Raw genomic sequence first — 21968 nt, forward strand, 5'->3', positions numbered from 1 at the left:
AAAGGCCCCAGCACTTACCTCTTTTGGGATGGATGAATATGGTCTTTTGGCCATGTTCATTACTGTGAGTGGCAGGAGTGGCCATGCTTATCTATACAGCTGGATTCATAAATGCCTTAACATAGGAAGTTGTGCAGGGAGACCACATGGCAGATTAATATATACTTCTTCACCAGACTGTGTATGTAGCATGGCCGTGGAGAGTGTCTACCATGGTGTTGCACATCTTCATGCAAAAGTAACATGGTAGGGCTGTCTCTGAATTCCAAAAAGTTACTGAATGGTGTACTTTTATGTATTCAGCTCCCAGTTAGCAAGTAAAATGGACCTTTAAAAATCATAGAAAACATAACTGAAGTAAATTCTAGGGTGTGACCACTAGGAAAAAGAAAAAAAAAACAATATTTATACTACATAAATATTGTGAAACATGGGAAAGAAACTGAACTTTGTATTAACTACATTTGCAGAGGCATTTAAGGACCTCACACTATCTCCTGAAGATACTTGATGAGATTAGATGCTGCTATAAGTCCAAAGGTTCCCTCGTCAAGAGACTGAACAAATCAAAAAACATACACGAGTGAAACCACCACGAAAAAATACTGCTGTATAAAAGTCCAACTGATTTATTAGATAAAAAGAACAGATGAGCGCTTTCGCGTACCAACCAGTACGCTTCTTCAAATCTTAACATCTAAATTTATAAAACCACTTTTATACAAAGGCTCATACTCAAAAAAAGATCAATTAACCAATTAATTTAACAATTAAACAATTAAACAATTAAATAATCAGTGCAGTACAATAAAGTATACCAGCTTTCTGATAGCTCTGTGAGCTCTACGAGTAGAAAGTACAAAAAGAATGAAACATTCTTAAAAATCCTGTTCCTCCAAGTAACTGTGCATTCCACAGGATGGTGGAATCAAATAAAACAGATACAAGGAAATGATGAAATAACAATACTTTAAAGTCACCAAACACCCATCATTCCTAGCGTATATTTTTCAAGAATGCATATATAATATATATGCATATAAAAAATAAATAAATATAGGACATGAGAAAAATAAATAATAAAAAGTAAAAAATAATAATAATACCTTATATACTATATTAATTCATGTGCAAAGTTTCATTAATTAATTACCATAAAATAATGCCTATTATATTATGTGGATCTCCTGAAGATAGTTGAGATATTATTGATGTCGCTTATAAAACACATAAGGAAATGTATAATCAGGAATAAAGATATATTTCCAGAGGTGCCTGTCAGAACCATTATAGTCCAGCAGAACAGAGGAACTATTCCTGGTGAGAAAGGAAAACTAAAGCACAATGAATACCAGAATCCAAATTTCAAACAGTTAAGAAAGATGTAAAGGAAATGCTTAGACACGGGGTCATAAAGAAATTTCAAAGTTAGTGGAACAGCCCCAGAGTACTGGTTCACAAGCCTGATGAGCGTATAAGGTTTTACAATGATTTCAGAAAATTAAATAGTATATTTAAATTTATAATAGCACAAGCTCCAAACAGTTAATCTGATTAAAAATTAGTGAAAGACTAGATATTTGTTTATGTTGGACCAAGCCAAAGTCTAGTTGCAAATTCTACTAGCCTCAGAAGTTAAGGCAATGGCATTTCTCCCCAGCAGATAGACTTGTCCATTACAGAATCCACCCTATTAGACTTCATGGAGCACCAACAACATTCCAGTAGCTGATGGACAAAAATCTTAGTTCCCATATCAGATATGTAACTGTCTACCTGGATGATTGAGTACTACTTCCTGAAGTCTGGGAAAGTCATCTCCTTAAATTTGAAGCTGTTTAAGACTCTCACAACCCCAAGCAGGGCTGCCTGCTATTCTATGTAAGTGCATATTAGGCATGTCAGAGGCCTGCTGTTTGGTCTACATAATATACTCTGTAATAGTAAAGCTAAAGACCAATAAGTTGAAAAGTCACTATACTGGCCCACACCAACCTCTCAGAAACAAGATAAATCTTTTTTTGGCCTGGCTAGTTGTAATTGTAAACTTATAGCTAAATGTTCTACCACTGCTTTCCTCTTAATTCACTAGGTCAAGTATAAGGTTATCTTGAAGGTTAATTAGACGGCTGAAGCAGAACAAGCCCTTAGGTAACTAAAAGATATGCTGTATTCATAACCAACACAAATTGCTCTAGGCTTTTCCAGCAATTCTTAGTGTACTCACAAGGTAAGTATCAACTGTCTCAGACTATAGATGAGAATGAACATCCTATTTTAATATAAGCAGAAAATTCAGCAATACTGAGAGACCTTATTCAGTTATAACTAGAGTGAATTCCTTGCCATAAAATGACCTGACACCCTAAAATACTCTGCATTAATTAGAGGACTTGTGTTAATCACTGAAACTGCCCATGTTCAATGGATCTAGGAGCAGAAGAATTGCAATCAAAATTTGCCCTGATGGGTTTTAACCCTTTAACTTTATAGTTTTAAAATCCAAGGTCATGCTAGTCACATTCTTTTGAAAATGAATTGGTTGTCCTATGTTTATGTCCCATTGGACAGTACTATAGTTTGTGGGCCTTCACATGAGGGTCATGTGAAGAACCATATGTTTAGCACTCATGAGCCTGGGAAGCATAATGTTTGTTATGGCGTTCTATGTGCTGTGGGTGCATTAGCTGGATGATGCCATTACCAGAGAAAGTGTCACAGAAGGAAAATGAATAGCTGAGGCAGAGAGGGGAAAACAGATGATGACCATGATGACTAATAAGCAGGTTCCTTTAGGTGTACATTAAAGCCACTACTTTGTGAGATATTCCTGCCCTCTGATCAGGGTCAAATCCAGCACAAGGTGCCTAAGGCCCATTGCTTGCTGAGGGGCCTGCCCATAAAACTTTAATTGAAAAAAAAAAAGTTTAAAAAATACTTCTCAAGACAATTTCCTGCTCTATACACCAGCTCCAATCTCACTGGCTCAAAGCATCAGGCAGTGAAAGCTGGCAGGCAGAGCAAAGGAGAGACTCCAGGAACTGGTATGTGTAATTTGAGTGAAACACTTACTGAAATGGGATTTTTTAGCAGTAACTGCAGCCAAGTTATTCTTGCTGCTCGATGAGCTGACTGAAATGAAAAATGAACAGGTGCTTTGCTTTCCAAACGTTTGTGTGGCAGTAGGTGTTTAATGTACTGAACAGAAACACAGCCAGCTGTTATGAACACCTCTGTGAGAAACTCAGCCAGTTGTCTCGAACAGCAGATGAGTTGCTTTTTGCAGCACTGAATTTACTGAGTGAAACTTCTTGAACAGAAATGCAGCACTGGTTTCTAAATTTTGAGTATGTGTATGTATAGTATACCACATAGTTAAGTGTCTGCTTCAGTGTTAAACACTGTAACTTAGGTATAGGAGCCAAGAGCCTTAATGCAACTGCCAGACCCAACTTTTTTCTTTTGTTTGTTCAATATTTCAATCAGTCATTAGAATTTTACAGTTTTTCTGGTTCAGAAATATATGCTGATGTAAAACCTATTGTTCTGTTAAATGTTTTGTAGTCTGCTAGTCTGTCAGTGAAGACAAAGAGATGTCAAAAATGAGATGTATTTGTTCCTCGGGTATAAGCCCCTCTCCCCAAAAATAAAACAGAATTCTAATATGTACTACTATTTTTGATTTTTGTATGACTTGGTTGTTGAACAGAAGCTACTGGTGCAGCATTTATACTGTCAGTAATAGTTTTGCTTTATTCATTACTAAATAATTAATTAATTCATTAATAGGTCTGGATAGTATAATATAGTTTAAACACATTTCAGTTTAGTTGTCTATACCTGTAGGATTTTAGTACCTTTGTCAATCTCCAGCAAATGCAAAGAGATTGACATTGTTCAGGCCATATAGTCTACATTACTTAGAGTGATCACAACTGTCTGATCTGCAGCATCCTTTATGTAGCCGTTTCTGCATATTACTGTGGTACAGTCTTCACTACAGGGATTTTTGCATTTAATTAAAAAACATTAGTCTGGCAGTTAGCGCAAGTGACTAAAACTCAAACTTGTTAATCAACTGATTCCTGTGGCAAGGGTACAGAGTTAGAATCTTTCCACTTTTATTTGCCTACTGTAAGACAATGACTCAAAGAATAAAAATGTCATACAGACAATCCAATTAGTAAAAACTATAAGAAAAACAGCCTCAAAAACCTCCTGTAACAGAGGAGTATAGGATACATGCAAATGACCCCTTACGGAACATCAGGTCTTTCAGTTATGTAGTTTTTACTAATTGTATTGGCTGTGTGACCTTTTTATTCTTTGATTTAGTTCTTAGATGGGATATTTTGCAGACACCTTAATGATTATGAGCAGCAGCTGGGTACAACAACCCTGTGTTTCTAAAGGTTAGCCAACATTCCACTTATGCTGTGCTGATGAGGTCATAAAAAACAAAACATTCATGTCCACTGCTAGGGGAGTTTGGCTTTAGTGACTTGAATGTATCCATAAGTAGACTTTTCAAAAAATCATGGCCATTCAGAAGCCATATAGCCAAAACACCTGATGTTCCTTAAGAATTTATTTGTATATATCCCATAGTCCTTTGTTACAGGAAGTTTTGAGGAATCACACAGTGTAAACTCTAGCTTGGCTAGGTTTTTCTTATAGTTTTTACTACTGTAAGACAATGAGCAAGTCAGTTAAATAGACAATGCTTTGGACCAATTGGGAATTTGGGCTAGGCTCTTTAATGGTCTTGAGGACTGCATGCTTAATAACTGTGAACCTGTTGCCTTTCTTTGCCAGACATTTACTTTTGAATAGCTGATCTGTTGTATGAAAGATTGTGGCAATATCAGCAGCACACCAGTTTTAATACAACACAGGCAATTAATTCTTCAAGGGCAGCAGGCACTGCAATTGTAAGTGAAGCACTGAAATACACAGTTGTTTGCTAGCATCAACCTCTGCATATGCAATAGTTCTTTCTAATGTGGAATTATTTAGATAACTTTTTCTTCTGGAGAGATTGTTCATACTGACTTATCATATACTGACTTATCGTATATTATGAGGTGGTTAGCATTTCCTATACTCTCATAAAGATGCACTTCTATTAAACTGTGAAAACATAGCTGGATCTTATGGTAAGATATTTGTGATTTTTGTAAAGTTTCATTTAGTTCATCCAAAGCTACTAAAAAGTATATGTAATTTATTTTTTCATAACAATAAGGAGTGTACATAGTCAACCAAGTGTCCACAACTGCTGCCAGCTGTGTGGGCTCTCTGTGGATAAAAGTACCATATGTTCTCATCCAATTGTTTTTAAATGATCTTTAAACTGGCATTCTGGACTAGTGTGCATGTCTGTGTGTGTGTGTGTGTGTGTGTGTGTGTGTGTGTGTGTGTGTGTGTGTGTGTGTGTGTGTGTGTGTGTGTGTGTGTGTGAGTACGGACATTGGTTGGTTATAATGATAGCAGTCTGAGTGGCCTTTGAAGGTTGAGATTTTCTAAAATGGACACTTTTGTCAATACTGGTATGGTGTTCACCACTGCTACCATATGTGATGGGCACCATCATGCGTTGTCCCTACTCTGAGCCATTAATTAAGGAGCCTGAATCCTCAAAACTGACACTGGAGAGGGACGTGCACTTGGAATACAAATAGATACACTCAGTATTTCAAGATGCAGACAATTTCCCTTAAGAGCACACAGGGAACACACTCAGCCCAGGGTTTGGACATGTCCATATCTTTCTCCCTCCAGATCCCCAATAAAACTCCCCACTGGTATAGCTGTAAGATTAGGTTCTCAGCTGAGTGTCCAAGCCAAGTCCTCCAGCACCCTCTCTGTGAACCCAGTGCTTTATGTCCCTGACCAAAGTTGCTGACACAACATACACATAGACACACACACACACACACACACACACACACACACACACACACACACACACACACACACACACACACACACACACACACACACACTTTAAGATTTAATTTTCTCACACACCTGGGAAAGGCTGTCACAGATTATCAACTCTACCAACTTTGCCCAGACTATAAGGTATATATTACAGCCAACAATCAGTTTCTAGAAGGCCAATTATACTGTGCAATATTAATACTAATACCAATGATAGTAGTTCACCAAGATGGCTAAGCCTTCTGGAGAGGCCCACACAGTGTCACCAAATAAATATAAGTACTCTCAAAGGTTATATATCCTCTACAAGAACTAGTCACAATAAAAATGTTAAATATATTTAATAATAAATAATAAAAGAACATGAAAATATTGAATATATATTCACAGTAAAATACAGAGTTCAAATCAAACAAAACATTGAAAACAACACTAATGAACAGACTCATACAAATACAGAAAAATAATCTCTAAACTAAACTTCACTATATTTCTGACTGAATATAAGAGAATCTACTGTTTGCAAATAACTTACTTGAGCAAGGCAAGATGAGGTACATGAGTAGTCTTTCTAGTCAGGCTTCCAAACAGGAATACTCTATATTCTGAGATTGCAGCCTGGAAAATATAGTATGTAAGATGACTTGCAGAATGACCTCATCTGGTCACCTGACTCTAGGTTCCCACAATATTGCCTTCTGAAGTTTGAGACAGGACTTTAGCAGACTGCTACAATACACATTTAGAGCTTTTATGGCAATGCCTAGGAGCCAGAAACATTTACAACACTTTCCCCCTTCTTTACAAAAGCTAACAGGTAATGGCTGCTCCCAGACCTAGAGTCTCCGGTCCTACTCAGCACTGTGGGGTGTTGTTCAGTGATTTAACAGCTCATTTACATTTCCCTTATTTTTTCTTAAAATAAGCCAGTTGGTTAACCATTGCTGTGCTAGTATCCTCTATTAAAATTATACATTTAATTCAGATACCATAATACATGTGCATTTCTCTTCATTTCCCCTACTGTTGATACATTTTAATCAATTAACACAAGCAGAGCTCACAAATACATTTTCAGCACATGCATCCATACAGATCAGTTTGACATACTAATGACATACAATTATTTACAAAATTCCAGCTAGTCGTGCTGGCACAAGTCATACATCCATTGCCCTACTTCACCCTGCCATAGCTGGCAGTACTTCCTATTGTCACAAATGGTTCATACATTTTTTCACTGCTTACTGAAAAAAAATGGTCAGAAGTAAAATTTAAAACATACTTTGACAAATGTTACGCTATTAAATAAGGAATATTATCTTAAAATCTAAAACAATCAGGAAGGTGAATCAAGGAATACATGCATTTATGCATTGGTCCTAAAAATGTGTGCAGATGGCTCATGATTTGAAAATAGTCAGGGGCTGAAGGTACACTTAATCCACCACTGGTCAGATATATTTTCAATGGCTATGAGCTTCAATGAAAGAGACATTTATTGTTGCTCATGCAATGTTTGTTTTCAATGTGACAGTATTTTGTTTAGCGAATGGTAATCAGTGTTTGTGAAATAAAATGTGAAAATAAAGTTTTAAATTAAATCCAGATCTGTGTAATCATTGCAAAAGTAAGGAAGAAAATAGAATGCACACTGATAGTTTGAACAGTGTTTATGGTTACTGAGATAGCCAAGTAATGGAACAGCGGAATGGCTGCACGGGATGGACTGGGGGCATTGGCCCATTACCCTGAATAGGACCTCATTTAAATATCATCTGGCTGTGATTCTGGGTCTAGAGATTGTTTTGAAGAGAAATCTCCAAGGAGTTAGATCTGAAAGATGAATGTTTAGGAGCTCCTGTCCTCTAAATGAGAAAAGTCGAGGAGTTATTGTCCTCTAAATGAGAAACACATTAAATTAGCCTTGCTTCTATTGTAAAGAGTGCTGAAGAAAAAGACTGGTATCACTAATTATTTATTTATTTTATTTATTTATTTTACATTTGTTGACTGGGTTACTCTGACTGAGCAAACAGCCCTTTTTCAGCAGACACCCGCGGAGAAAAGCTCCATCATGTTACAAGAAACAATTCAATAAACAGATAAACAATTCCAATTTACACATTTAGACAGTCCTAATTTCAATAGCATATTATAGTAATTACAATATATACAATAGAGATATGTTGGGATGAATTCAAGGCTATAGGAAAAGGAAGAGAAAGGAGAGAGGTTGCAAAAAGAGGAGATGGAATGAGAGTAAATAGCACCATTTCAATACTGTAAATAGTTATTTATTAAAATGGAGGGGGTATTATATAAGTTATGTTAGACTGAGTAAATGAAAGTACAGAAGAGGAGGAATAGGGAGAGTAAGGAGGAGAGAGAGAGTGGGGTTGATTAAAAGAAAAGTTTGGAATTAGGGGATGAGATTATTGTTTGTTTTACTGGCCAGCTTTTGGAAAATTCTTAGTAATCAGTATAAAGGTAAGTTGGAATGGTATTGATACAAAAAAGGTCACATTGAAAAGAACTTTGGAAATAATCTGTGTGCTCTGAGAGTATTTTCATCAGTGTGTTATTTTTCTGTCACTTGCCATTTTGCATTTTTCTTTGTAAACAAAATTTAACTTAAAGTTAACAAGCTGTGTCTAGAGACTGCATTTATTATTGCAAGCACAGCACGTTGTTACAATATATGTGTGTGTGTGTGTGTGTGTGTGTGTGTGTGTGTGTGTGTGTGTGTGTGTGTGTGTGTGTGTATATATATATATATACACACACACACACACACACACACACACACACACACACACACACACACACACACACACACACACACACACACACACACACACACACACACACACACACATATTTATTACTCAACTAAAACATCTATCCCCTATAGCACTAACTTAAGCCTTTGTATAACATGCATCACAATACACTTGGCTAAGTTAAAGTGAATTCCCTGATGAAATGAAGTCCTTAATATTTAAAATCTGCAGTAGCAACATCACCTGCAACATATCGAAAACACAAATCCCTGAATGACAAAACAGGGAACTTAAAAGACCAATCCATACAACATTGAAAATGCATAAAACAAATTACTCATGTTTTAAACAGGGGAGCAAGGCCCCTGCAGCCACACCCGTACTGCTACTTATATATCAACTATGTGATCACACACTACAGTGGGGAAAGGGCAAAGTCCCTCTCCCCACTGCACTGAGCTCTCGCACAAACAGGTACTGACATTTTTCAAAATTCCAACAACTCAAACAAACATGCTGGAAGCAAAATATATATGGGTCTCTGCCATATGATCAAAAATTAAAATGATTGAAAGCCAAAATATGTAAATTGTGAAATATTGAAAGCATTTTTAATGCAGGAGGTAGGGCCCCCTGCACCACCCACACCCCCTGCTAATTATATATACCAACTCTGAGGTCACACAACAGTGGAGAAGGAGCAAATTCCCATGTTACATATTTTACAATTTAGATATTTTGGCTTTCATTTATTTTAATTTTCAGTTATATGGTGTATATATATATATATATATATATATATATATATATATATATATATAAAGCTACATTTACTCTTTACTCAGTGAAGTATATCTGGATACAGACCAGAATGGAATTTGTTCAAGCTGGTCTTGAGTCTTTTATCACCCTTCATGCTCATACCATACTATGCCCTGGGAAGTCCTAATAGAAGCCCTAATTATACACTGTAACATTGAATGGCCTTTTGCCACCCAACTGTCCCAGTACATTGATTACTTCACTAAGCTCACACGGTTGTAGGTCACTGCTTATTTTACATCCCATAAGATGCGAGTAGAATTTTACACTGTACACAGTCTAACCAGAAGCTATATACATAGGAAGAAATGTGTGTGAATATAAATAAGCCAAACAAAATGATTTTCTTTTCATCCTACTTTCCCAGTGTGCAAACCCATGACTGTTGGTCATTATGCAAAACCCATGATTGCTGGTTATACTAGTTGTGGAGGGAAGTATAAAACTTCCTAATTCAGTACCACCAGCTCCTATAACGTCTTCCTTGATTATTGACTTATTTCTTTAAATTGCTCTTTTCATGCATAGATTGTTCCTAAATTTCTTGTGCAGCTACAGTAAGTTAATACAGCCCACATTAACATCACTGTATTCTACCTAATTGTGAGTTAATCCTAATATACCACCAGACAGTGAAAGATTACTTCATTTCATCAAGTTGGTAGATCTAGCATCCTGTATATATAACAATAATGCTAATCTACAGGATAGTACAGTGTTGGATCAGTTAGTATTGGTGCTCCAGTTCGGGTGTCAGCTAAGGGGCCTTCTCTGTGGCTACTGCTTACCCTCCTCCTTCTTCTTCATCTTTTTTCCAGATATTCCAGTTTCTTCCTACATCACTGTAGGTGAACAGGTAATCTTCTAAACTGCTAAAAGGTGTGCATATATGCTTTATGCATGCCATGCATGTGTGTGTGTGTGTGTGTGTGTGTGTGTGTGTCTGTGTGTGTGTGTGTGTCTGTGTGTGTGTGTGTGTGTGTGTGTGTGTGTGTGTGTGTGTGTGTGTGTGTGTGTGTGTGTGTGTGTGTGTGTGTGTGTGTGTGTGTGTGTGTGTGTGTGTGTGTGTGTGTGTGTGTGTGTGTGTGTGTGTGTGTGTGTGTGTGTGTGTGTGTGTGTGTGTGTGTGTGTGTGTGTGTGTGTGTGTGTGTGTGTGTGTGTGTGTGTGTGTGTGTGTGTGTGTGTGTGTGTGTGTGTGTGTCTGTGCCTGTGTGTGTGTGTGTGTGTGTGTGTGTGTGTGTGTGTGAGTGTGTGTGTCACAATAGATTATTATTCTACCCCTGACTAGGGTCTCAACCCTGCAACCATAGCTTCAAGGTACCCTACTTTCTTAAGCTGGATTAAGCATGTAATCAGATATGTAATCAGTATATGAGTATCTCAAGAGCATCTCAAAGAACAGGCTATATATAAGTGTTTCCTAGACACTGGATAATCTACAGAAAAAAATCACCCTGTTCTAGAAAATAATAGCCATAATGCCAGAGTATGGTGTAATTGTCTTTCTCTTTAAACATATCCAATCTGTTTTCCTAAATAATGTAAATACTTTTCTTTTTTCAGTGCTGTAAATAACTGGTTACTTTAGAGCACAAGCTGTTAGTATCTGCTAATACTTTTGAATTGTACTACTGTCTGCTGTTCTTACTTCTCAGGAGGCCGGGTCATGGCTGAAAAGGATACATTTGACCAGCCTGTATTCCCAGTTACCAAATTGCAAATACATAAATAAACTGAATGGATGTTAAAGGATTACTATTTAGAAGAAAAGTCTTCTTCCTGGTGGAGCTGTAGTCACTTTTTGAGGTGGAATATGCATGTCTCCATTGATGTTGTACAAGTACAAATATTTCTACCCCCTGGCAGAAGCAAACTGCTACATATGCCAAATCACTAAACAGAAAAAAAAAACAATAATTACGAGCCATGTCTCTCTCTCTCTCTCTCTCTCTCTCTCTCCAAAAACATTATCATGAGCACCACAAAAACATTAGATTCGCTTCAGCCTGTCTGACAACTTGCGATTGTTATTTACTGATGGTCTAATTCGCTGCACTGATAAATGTTCCTGCTAGGGTTTTCTCATGTGGAAGGGAACTTCTCCTTCTCAATGCATATACCCACATATGTACATACAGTTTCAGGAAACCTTTTGAAATACTCAGCAAAGACATCTGATTCTACAGCTTCAGGTTTGAACTGAAGACAATCCGTTGTGTGTTAAGAATGGTAAGTCTCAAGCTTTATAAGGTAAGTGTGATCTGTAAAACACTGATGAGATGGATGCAGAAGGAGATTTATAGTTATAAAAGGATGATGATACAGACTTTTTAGGTATTTGTTACTGGGGAATGGGGACTCCAGTTCCCCAAATAAGATAAAGGCAGACTGGCAGTTTGCATACCTTTGAAATCACTACAAAGCCAACGTAGGGGTTGACAGAGAGATGAGGGAGAGAGAGAGAAAGAAGATGTACGTTGCTTTCTTGACCTGATGAACACGATACTGAGGAATGGGGAACCCACAGATACTTTATGAACATGGAAAGTGGAGGATGGTATATTGTGATACAAGAAAACATAATTATCTGCTCTTTGGTTACATTAAGAAATAATAAGGAAAAGATACACTAAGGGATACAGAGTGTGAGGGTATTATTAGTACAACAGTATAACACATCGGGCCCAGGACTCAAAAATATAAGAAAGTGAGGTAAATGAGCACTGTAGGGTGGGAAAAATGAATAATGTGCTTTGCTAGTTTTTGCTTTAGAAATGAAATAAATTATGCATAGATGTATTAATAACAAGAATTCACATTTGCATACCTCTCAACTGTCCATACGTTTGCCTTGTATTTTTAGTCCATTCCTCATATTTTCAGTCTGTTTCTCATAAAATCTGTGGTTTCTGGAAAATCATTGGGGATTGAAGTCAGTAAATAATGACAGACATTTGAGTTTCAGACTTCATATCCTTCAGGAAAATACATATCAACACAAATTCTTTCATTTTAATAAATGTCTAAGTTTATATGAGCAATATTTAAAATCTGTCCCCATTTTTGGACCTTTGACACCCCCCCCCATTATATTTGACTTTGTTCGGATTTCTTGAACAGAGAGGTTGAAAGGTACGGCTGAAACTCATATAGTCATGTAATGTCTGACAGAATTCATTCATCCCTTCTAGGATTACCTACTATTAGATTTATGAAGACAATGGAGGTATGACAGAACTCATCATATTTATTTAGTCATTAAATTAAAAATAGTGGCTTATTTGCTTTTATAAAACACAGAAATGAAACCCTCACAATACTTCGGTCCATAAAACTTAATGGGTTATAAAAAGGTTGTCTAGGGACACAAGTAGACCTTTCCTTGTGCCCCACATCATGCTCTTGTACTCACAATGCACTCTCACACTGTAAGTCTCCTTTTGGGCCTGAAACTCAGTTCCAAACATCAAGCACTGCAACAGTGCATTCTCAGGTTGTTGATCTTTCTCCTAGGCCTCACTCTCAGCTCCAGACATCTATAAGTCCTTCTCCTAGGCTTCATTTTCAGTTTAGAAATGTCTAAGCCCTTCTCCTGGGCCTCACTGTCAGCCCCTAAACTCTACAGACAAGTCCTGAGTGGGTCTTTTCTCAGTCCATGCTTCCTTTGAGCACAGTACTCAGTCCTTCAATGACAAACTAACTTACCAACTTCAGACTTCCAAGATGCTCTCTTTTATAACAAAGAAGAGTCTGTGTGATTGGTTGATTAACTGTAGGCACTACTGCAAAATGTTTCTCATGCTCTACACATTTAAATAAATGGACATCTTTTTTTCTTTAAGCATCTTTCAAAAGTCAAACTTTCACCATAAGTTTTGGACAATTTTTATAAACTCAACATGCTCAAAATTATACGACTAACCCGTGAGCACAAAGCCAAGGATTTTGGACTCCTTAAAATGGTCAGTATGTCCTGGACATCCCATTTAACAATTCATATATGGAAACATTACACATTTTCTACCAGAAACACACTTTTCAACAATACTTCCCTTACCATTATTCTACTATTTTCTGTGTCGTTTCTTTGGGATTTTGGTACTCTATATGATGTAGGCATACTCTTCTCTTTTGAAGCAGACTTCAAATGAACTAAATTAGTATTGCAAGATAACTTTGCCAACACTCTTACCCCTAGCAGAAACTTCCTGTTTATTGGCTTCTGTGCTCAGGTTGTCACTCCTTTTTTGCATCCTGTGATTCTGTCCTCTTCTGTGGTAGACGTTTCTCTTTTACTGGTTGCTGTATTATGGGCGTCATCCGTTTTAAATAATTTAAGCCATACTTACATGAGTAACTCCTCTCTACAAAATGGAATATTCCAAGTGTGGTTATCATCCTTACTATCACCTTCATCTTTAATAGGTCTACAAATTATTTCCTAAAGAATGATGTGTACACTCTGTATTTTAAAATGTTGTATACAAGTTTTTTTCTGAACACTTGCTTACATGTAAAATCTCTGGAAGCTTTTATTGACTTCAACACCTAGTTTCCTAAAGTACTTTGCATTCAGGCCTGTGCCTTACACTGCAACTACTGTCAGTTACTGCATTGCACTGTTGACATCTTTCTGTTCTAAGAAACTTTCCTTTCACCTGTCTCCTTAAATCCTCTTTTCAATACACACACCAAACTGCAATCTAGGGATTTATCTGCATGCCTTAAAATACATGATTGTTGCTCATCACCAGTTTTAACTTTAACTCAGATATCACAGTATTTATATGTGGTACAGTCTTGTTTGACCATACATATGCCACTCTGTACAACTAATGCATCCACTCTATCTAGAGCTTCTATACCCTCCATGTTATCATGTTATCCTGTTATTCAGCTAGAAGGTTTGTGTTTCCTCTACTAAATTATACAGGGTTATTATACACTTAGAATTAATGTGTATTCTGTTCCTCATTCCTATCACTCCGATTGTGGTTTCCTGCTTTGAGGAACATATTTCTCTGACAAAACAAGTCACTTACAGTTTAATAGCAGGTCCATCAAATAAGGATTACTCTCTTCATTATTTACCATAGTATGAACAGATATTAGCTTTTCCTTTCTTTTTCTTTCCTTATTCTGCCTTTTCACAGCAAACTGCATCTCAAAATAAAATATGAGTACTAGATTTTTCTTGGTGCATGGATTCCAATTGCTTAGTCCATCAGCACTTGTATTCCCTGTTTTAAACCAGCAGAGATCAACTCAGAACTCTGCATTCTCTTGCTTATGTCATGCTCTATATTCATTTTGTTGGCATGGTCCTTATCAAAAATCACTTTCAGGTTTTATCCCCTCTGTTTATGTACTGGCACGTCTTCCAAGTTTCTCTGAATACCTCTGTCCTATATTGATATGTACTTAATTTTCAGTACTGACATCTCTTCAGAATTCCTCGTCAGATCATTTCCAGTTTGTATAATGACATTCTCTTACAGTATTTTTCATTCTCTCATTTTCATTTCGTATACTGACATCTCTTACTCTTTTGATTTTTCTGCTGGTCTGTCATCAAAGCAGACTCATGATACTGCTGATAACAGACAGAACCAATTTTATTCTCTAACCACCACTGCACACCAGCTTCCTCTGTTTCAGTCTCTGCCTAATTTATTCTTTTTAGTTCCTTCTGTTTACTAACATGATACACAGGGCCCTTTCCCACCTGCTTAGTACTCTTGTATTTTAATTCAATAAGAATCTCACCAAGGTTTTTTCAAGGTTGAATTATCCCTCAGTATACGATACCTTCTTCTTTTTCTTGTTATGCTGCTGTGTCCCAAAGTGGATTCAAACCGCTCCTTCACTGTCTTTTCATTCGCTGTTTTATTTTTCCTTCTACCTCAGGATGAATGTGTACCACACTCTCATTTCTTCTCTACGTCCCTCTGAAAAGGGCACCTCTGAATACATTCCCTCAATCCTTTTCAGTATGAATGAACATCACTCTCTCACTGTCTTTTCCTCTCTAATTTGATTTTATTCTGTCTCAAGATAAATGCATATCACTCAACTCATGTACTTTTTTATTCTCACTCCACCATGTAGGACTTAGGAACACACTGGAGGCATTACGTATACTGAATGTCATGTTTATTTTGACATTAATCACATTCAAGCTATCTGTAAACAAATCTTGTGTCCTGGTCTTACACAAAGGAGGACACTCTGATGAGCTATCAGACTACAGGCTGATTGCTATCCTTTCTCCATTCTCGAGAATATTAGAGAAATGCATTCATACTCAAATGCTCCAGCACTTCATAGATAACAATATACTCTCTCAACAAGACTAAGACTAAATCACAGCACAACAACTGCCTTCTTGGACTTTGTCAAATGCCACCAACACAATGGGATGCAACAGCATGCTTTCCACACTATTCTTGGATCTGTCAGAGGCTTTTGACACTGTGTCATGTGATAAACAACTCCAAAAACTGTAGTGCATTGGTCTTTTGCACTCCAGTTTCCAATGGTTCAAAATCTACTTAATCAACAACTAGATGGCTGCAAAGTTTATCACAGCTCTGACTAGAACTAGGCAGTACTAATCTTGAACAGGGTCCAAACCCATCACAGGATATGCACACCCATTCACTCTTACACAAACTATCACATGCAGAATACGGGAGTGTTTTGGATCCAGCCCTTTGCTCTCCACAATATAACATTCCTGTTCAGCATTATAATTTTCAAATCCCCACTATACTGATTTATATTAGTTAAGCACACAGCTAATAAAAAGGAAAGTGTGTAGGAAAATAAGATTAAGAAAGAAACAATTAAGGCACTTGTACTGCTTGATGAATTATATAGATAATTAACAAACACATTAACACACTTCTAACATATAACAGCATATATACATACATACACACACACAAACACACACACGCACACACACACACACACACACATATATATATATATATATATATATATATATATATATATATATATATATATATATATATATATATATACATATATATATATATATATATATATATGCATCTATCAAATGCAGGTAAGATTCTGGTGCTGAACAGGATCCTACCTTTACTCAGAAAGATGCCTTAATACAAATAAATAATAACTGGCATTAATATTTGGATTACTAGTTGATGTCTTTCCTGGGGTGTTAAGTACTTGGCTGCATGGGATGTGATGTCTTGTATCTCTCACTCCATGGCTTCCTCCAAAAGGCCAAAACTTTTGCTGTTCCTGTTTTACCATTTTTCATTCAGTTTCCAGCCACTGGACAGCCAAATATAATGGATAAAAATTAAACATGCTAAAATTCAAACTATATCACTGAAGCAGTACTCCAGTACCCATCAACTGACAGCTGCTCTTATGCATCTAAGCTAAGGTATATTGAAAGCTTCCTAAGACTATGTAATTGATAATTCCTTAGAATAAGTGGTAAAAGGGCTCACTCTCTCCATGAAAAATGCAAACCAGGTTGTCAGTGCTGCACCCAAAATGCTCACTACCAATACTAATGAACAAACACATAGACCCACATATGCAGATTTACTCACATGTAATCTACCCAAACCTCCAAGACCTCAAAAAAGCATCTCTCAGTGGCTCTGCACACACTCAATAAAGACAATGCCTCACACAACCCATAACTTTGAAAATCATAGTAGCTCAGCTTCCAAGCCCATAAGGGCCCATCACAGCCAAAAATTCTAGTTATTGGGGATTCTATTGTAAGACATACTGATGTCCCCCTACCAGGCTAAACACAGAGAAAATCATAGTTAGCTGTCCGTCTGTAGCCAGGATCCAACAAATCACGTATACACTTAGGTCTTTAAACCACATCTACCAGTATGACATGGTCTTAGTCCATGTTGGGGTAAATGACCTAAGATATACCTCTCCAGACTATATGAAGAGAGACATGATGGAGCTCCCTGAATATGTGTTCCAGGTGTGTATAAATCTAGCCTTGAGTAGCATTCTACCTTCACCAATGATGATGCCACAGTACTAGCAAAAAATGATTGACTTCACCAATTGGCTTAGTTTCTAGTGTCACAACAAGGAGCTCCAATATCTGTGAGCCTGGGGAGACATGATCGACAAACCACAAAGCTTTGCCAGAGATGGTTTGCACTTGTCAACACCTGGCTTTTGGATACTGGCAAAAAACTTAATCTATGCCCAGTGTTCCTTTTTAGGCAGTGCCAAGTTGTTAAACCCTTCAGCATAACAAAAATCACTTGTGATTACCTAAAGGTACTGCTGCGCAGCGTTAGGAGTGTAAATAAAAAATGCACTCCCTGGAAGCACTCCTCATCCTGGAGAATGCAGACATATGTGTAATCACAGAAACATTGCTCAGAACTATGGAAAGCAGCTCAGCTATCAAAGCCTATGATGCCTTTCAAAGATTTTGATTCCCCCTCATCTCACAGGAAAACAAAAGAAGAAGGTGTCTCAGTGTTTATAAAGGACGAGTACACAGGTAGACTGGTCCAACAAAATGACTAGCTTGAGCTGCTACATGCCCAACTAACCACAGGTATGACCCCATGTCATATCCTTGCTAGCTACAGATCCCCTAAGATGAGCCTGGAAAACCACACTTCCTACCTAAGCCTACTGGAATCTCTTAACATTCAGCCTAACACTATACTTATGGGCAACTCCAACTACCCCTCCATAAACTGGGAGACTTATATGACCCATAATTTACTTGTTCAGAGGTTTTTCGACTTTGTCAATGCAAACACCCTGGAGCAATTTGTTAGCTCCCCATTTAGTGGTACAAATATCCTAGACCTAGTACTCACAAACATGGGGGGATGCTGCTCCCTCCTGTGCATTAACTCCTCCCTGGTAAGATCTGAACACAAAATAATCTTTAGTATTACAAATAAACTAGAACCTCATCAAACTCCAGACCTGTTAAGAAATTTGCTACGGCCGATTACCTCAGACTAAGTGACAACTTATTAAACTTCCAAGTCCCTGTGAACCCAAATGACACTGAGGCCTACTCTGAGCTGTACACAAAAGCGAAAGCACTGTACAACCACATTCATAGCTGCATAGAGCAGGCAGCACCTGTCTGAGTGAAACCTATGAGTACTAGCAAACATAAACTACCCTGATGGACCCTTAGCATAAATAGGCTGGCTATTCAACAAAGGGAAAAAAGTACTCTCCAAAGCCAAGAATGAACAGACAAAACAGTGCAAAAAGACCCCCATCAGTCTAAACAAATTAGAGAGCTAAAGTAACAGAAAATCCAAATGGAAAAAACTGTACTTGTAATAAAAGAAAAAAATAAAAACAGCCACCAAGGACAAGAGCGGTAGTCTTAAACGGTGTGTAAAAAACAAATTTAATAGAACACTAAAACATGACCAAAATGACTAAGCGCTTTCACCAGATTACAACACTGGCTTCTTCAGAGTCATTTGGTGTTACAAGCATTTCATTTAAATAATAAACTGTTTAATTAATTAATTATCAAACCAGCCAATAATTTTTTTTTTGTACAAACAAAGCTGATTACAAATCAATTATGAATATCAATTTAAAATCCACTCCTTGTTATCCATAATAAAATGTGAAAAGTTTAAAATGCATAAATAAAAAACAGGCAGAAAAAGTCTTTATATACCATGTACGTGCAGTAAACTTGTGCAATGAACCAAAACCTTGGTAAATTGATATATAAATAAATAAATTATTAGATCCTACCATATTTTGTATATTTATTTGTTAGAAGAATATGTATTAATGTATATGTGTAGTGCTTATTAGAAGCTAAAAGGGTTAACACATTTCATTCTATTTTATGTACAGCTCAATTCTGTATGAGATTATAAGATGCTTTTCAAACTGCAGTATGCGTTCTGAAATTGCAAGATGCACCCTGACCTAGTATTTGCTAGCACAGCAAAATTCATGTTTATGCCTTTTGGAAATGTACTGAGAAGCACGTGATTATCTGCTAGGTCAGGAAAATTAATGAATAGTGAATGAATAGAACAATACTGTTTTCTATAATGTGATTAAATATGAACAATCAGCCCTATTCGTGTTATGAGAACATGCACAGCTGCGGAAAAGAAGAGATACATCAGACAAAGACTGCTTGAAGAAATGAACTGTAATCTGTACTTGCTTTGTACTCAAATTAGCCATAGTACCTTGAATGGTAACATTGCATAGTAAAAGTTTTATCTGACCGGTGGTCGTCAAGGCCACGTTGTTTTTCTTAGGAAGTTTTTTTGTAAACTTGATATGCCAGGAGAAAATCATGGACAAACAGCTGCTGAGAAATAATATTAAAAGAACTTGTGATTTATTACGTCAACTTAGTAGGCAATACCTTGTAAGAAATGTATAAAAATAGTTTCACTTCCTGATTCTAGTTAGACAAACTCTGTATTAGCACATTTTTGTCTCCTTGCTGCAAGATTAAAATGCCTTAACCTGAACCTGCCGTGTGTTGATCATTTTGAAGTTATTTTTCCTTTGACAGATTGGTCCTTCGGACCGGAACTCTCACTTCGCCTCAGGTCAGATGGGCCAGGTGGCATGAAACCGTACGGGGAAGAAACCACATCAGTTCTTCTGCTTTGAAAGACCTCTGACTGAATTGTCGTTCAATAGAGGCCAGACACTTTTCTGATCTGCGACTGGAGGACGAGTCGGTAACGAATCAGAGACGGTCAATCACGGAGGCTCAGGTAAGGTGAGATTTACCTTTTTTCTGTTTTAGATCAGGGACTCTATTGAAAATATCTGTGAGGAAATTTGTTTTGTACAAGTCAGGGACAGAAAGATTGCAGTCTTGTCATAGATCAGGGAAACAGAATAGGTAAGACAGTTATTCTAGATAAACTTTAAATCAGAAAATCGTGGTACCACGTGAAAATAAGAAGGGTTACGTAGCATTTTTTTCTTTAACAAATCAGAACAATATGGGTAATAAGTGCACAAAAAATTCCCAGAACCCACCACTAACCGAAGACGCAAAATATATGCAATCACAGTGTGCCAACAATATTAGATACTATACAAAATGGGTTAATAAATATGAATTTAATGGCAAATTAAAAAAATCCTCACTTATTAAACTTGTCAAACTGCTTAAGGCTGACGCAAAAGGTCAGGTAAAAATGCAACGCCAATTGGGGGTTCCTCAGGCACACAGGTGGATTGAGGAAGCAAACCGTAGGGAGCAAAAAAGTAATAATTCAAAAGCTATGTTTCTAAATAAAGAAGACAATAATTTGGTAATAGCATCAGCCCCTCCACCCCCTCCACTTCCTGCATCAGAATATGAAGTGAGTGGACAAGCTGGTCCACCTCTGCTATACCCGGCTGTTACCGCAAAGCCAAGACTGTATGTTAGAGATCCCATCGAGACTAGGTCTCGAACACATAACTTAAGAGGAGATATTGAGTTATATGAAATAAATAAAAATTCACGAGCTATGGGTGAAGAAGAGATATGTCCACTCATAGAAGTACCAAATCCACAGGCAGGACAGGCAGGATAGGACCCAACTCTCCTAGTATACATCTGGAAAGCCACAGAGGGGAATTCCCCATCCGAAAGTCAATTTTAGAAAATTCTTAGAAGACTTACAGGGCATGAGGTTAAGTTATCATTTGAATGGAGAAGAAGTAGAAAAAGTAGTCAGACAGATCCTAGGTCCAGATTGCCACATAATCAGTGGCAACTGGAATTCCCGTGATGCAGAGCATAAGCCACTCCGACATAGCAACGCAGAATTGGATAACAGAGTGAAAGGTCTAACAGACCGAATCTCTGAGAAATGGAAGCCTAGGGCAGACTGGACTTGCATTAATCAATGCATCCAACAGGAAAGTGTAACTGTTGACAGATATTATGCTAGATTATTAGAGTGTTTTAATAACCATTGTGGAATGCAGGTACCTGAAGATCAAACACATGATTCCCCATATGAGCAGCAATTAAATAATGCATTTTTGAAAGGCAGTATTTTGCCTATAAGCAGCTTTATTACAAAGCACATGGTAGACCATCGTACAAGTAGATTACAATCACTACTTGAATATGCTAGGCATGCCAAAAGGCATTTTTAACAGTAAAAAGAAAAAGAAAGCCCAAGTATTTGCTGTAGAAGACGGAGCAGAAGTTTATGTAGTACAGTCCGAAAAAAAGGGCAAAAAAAAATGCCCAGGGAAACAAACAATCTGATAAACGATCAGAAGAGTTTGAAGAAAAAAAGAAAAGGGGTAAATGTTTTAAATGCGAAAAAAAGGGACATTTAGCAAGGGATTGCAAGCAAAACAAGAAGACAGCCATGGAAGATAAAGAGGGTGAGGACTGACTAT

The 21968-nt window shown here is 37.2% G+C and overlaps 1 protein-coding gene across 2 annotated transcripts in view; it reads right to left on the reverse strand.

The window, feature by feature from the left end:
* LOC122813289 (FRAS1-related extracellular matrix protein 1-like) overlaps positions 1–21968 on the reverse strand; it is a 1751891-nt gene that overhangs the window by 408926 nt on the left and 1320997 nt on the right. The window lies entirely within an intron of this gene.

Source organism: Protopterus annectens, chromosome 10.part0, assembly GCF_019279795.1.
Source record: "Protopterus annectens isolate FY-2018-M chromosome 10.part0, PAN1.0, whole genome shotgun sequence".
Taxonomy (NCBI): Eukaryota; Metazoa; Chordata; order Ceratodontiformes; family Protopteridae; genus Protopterus; species Protopterus annectens.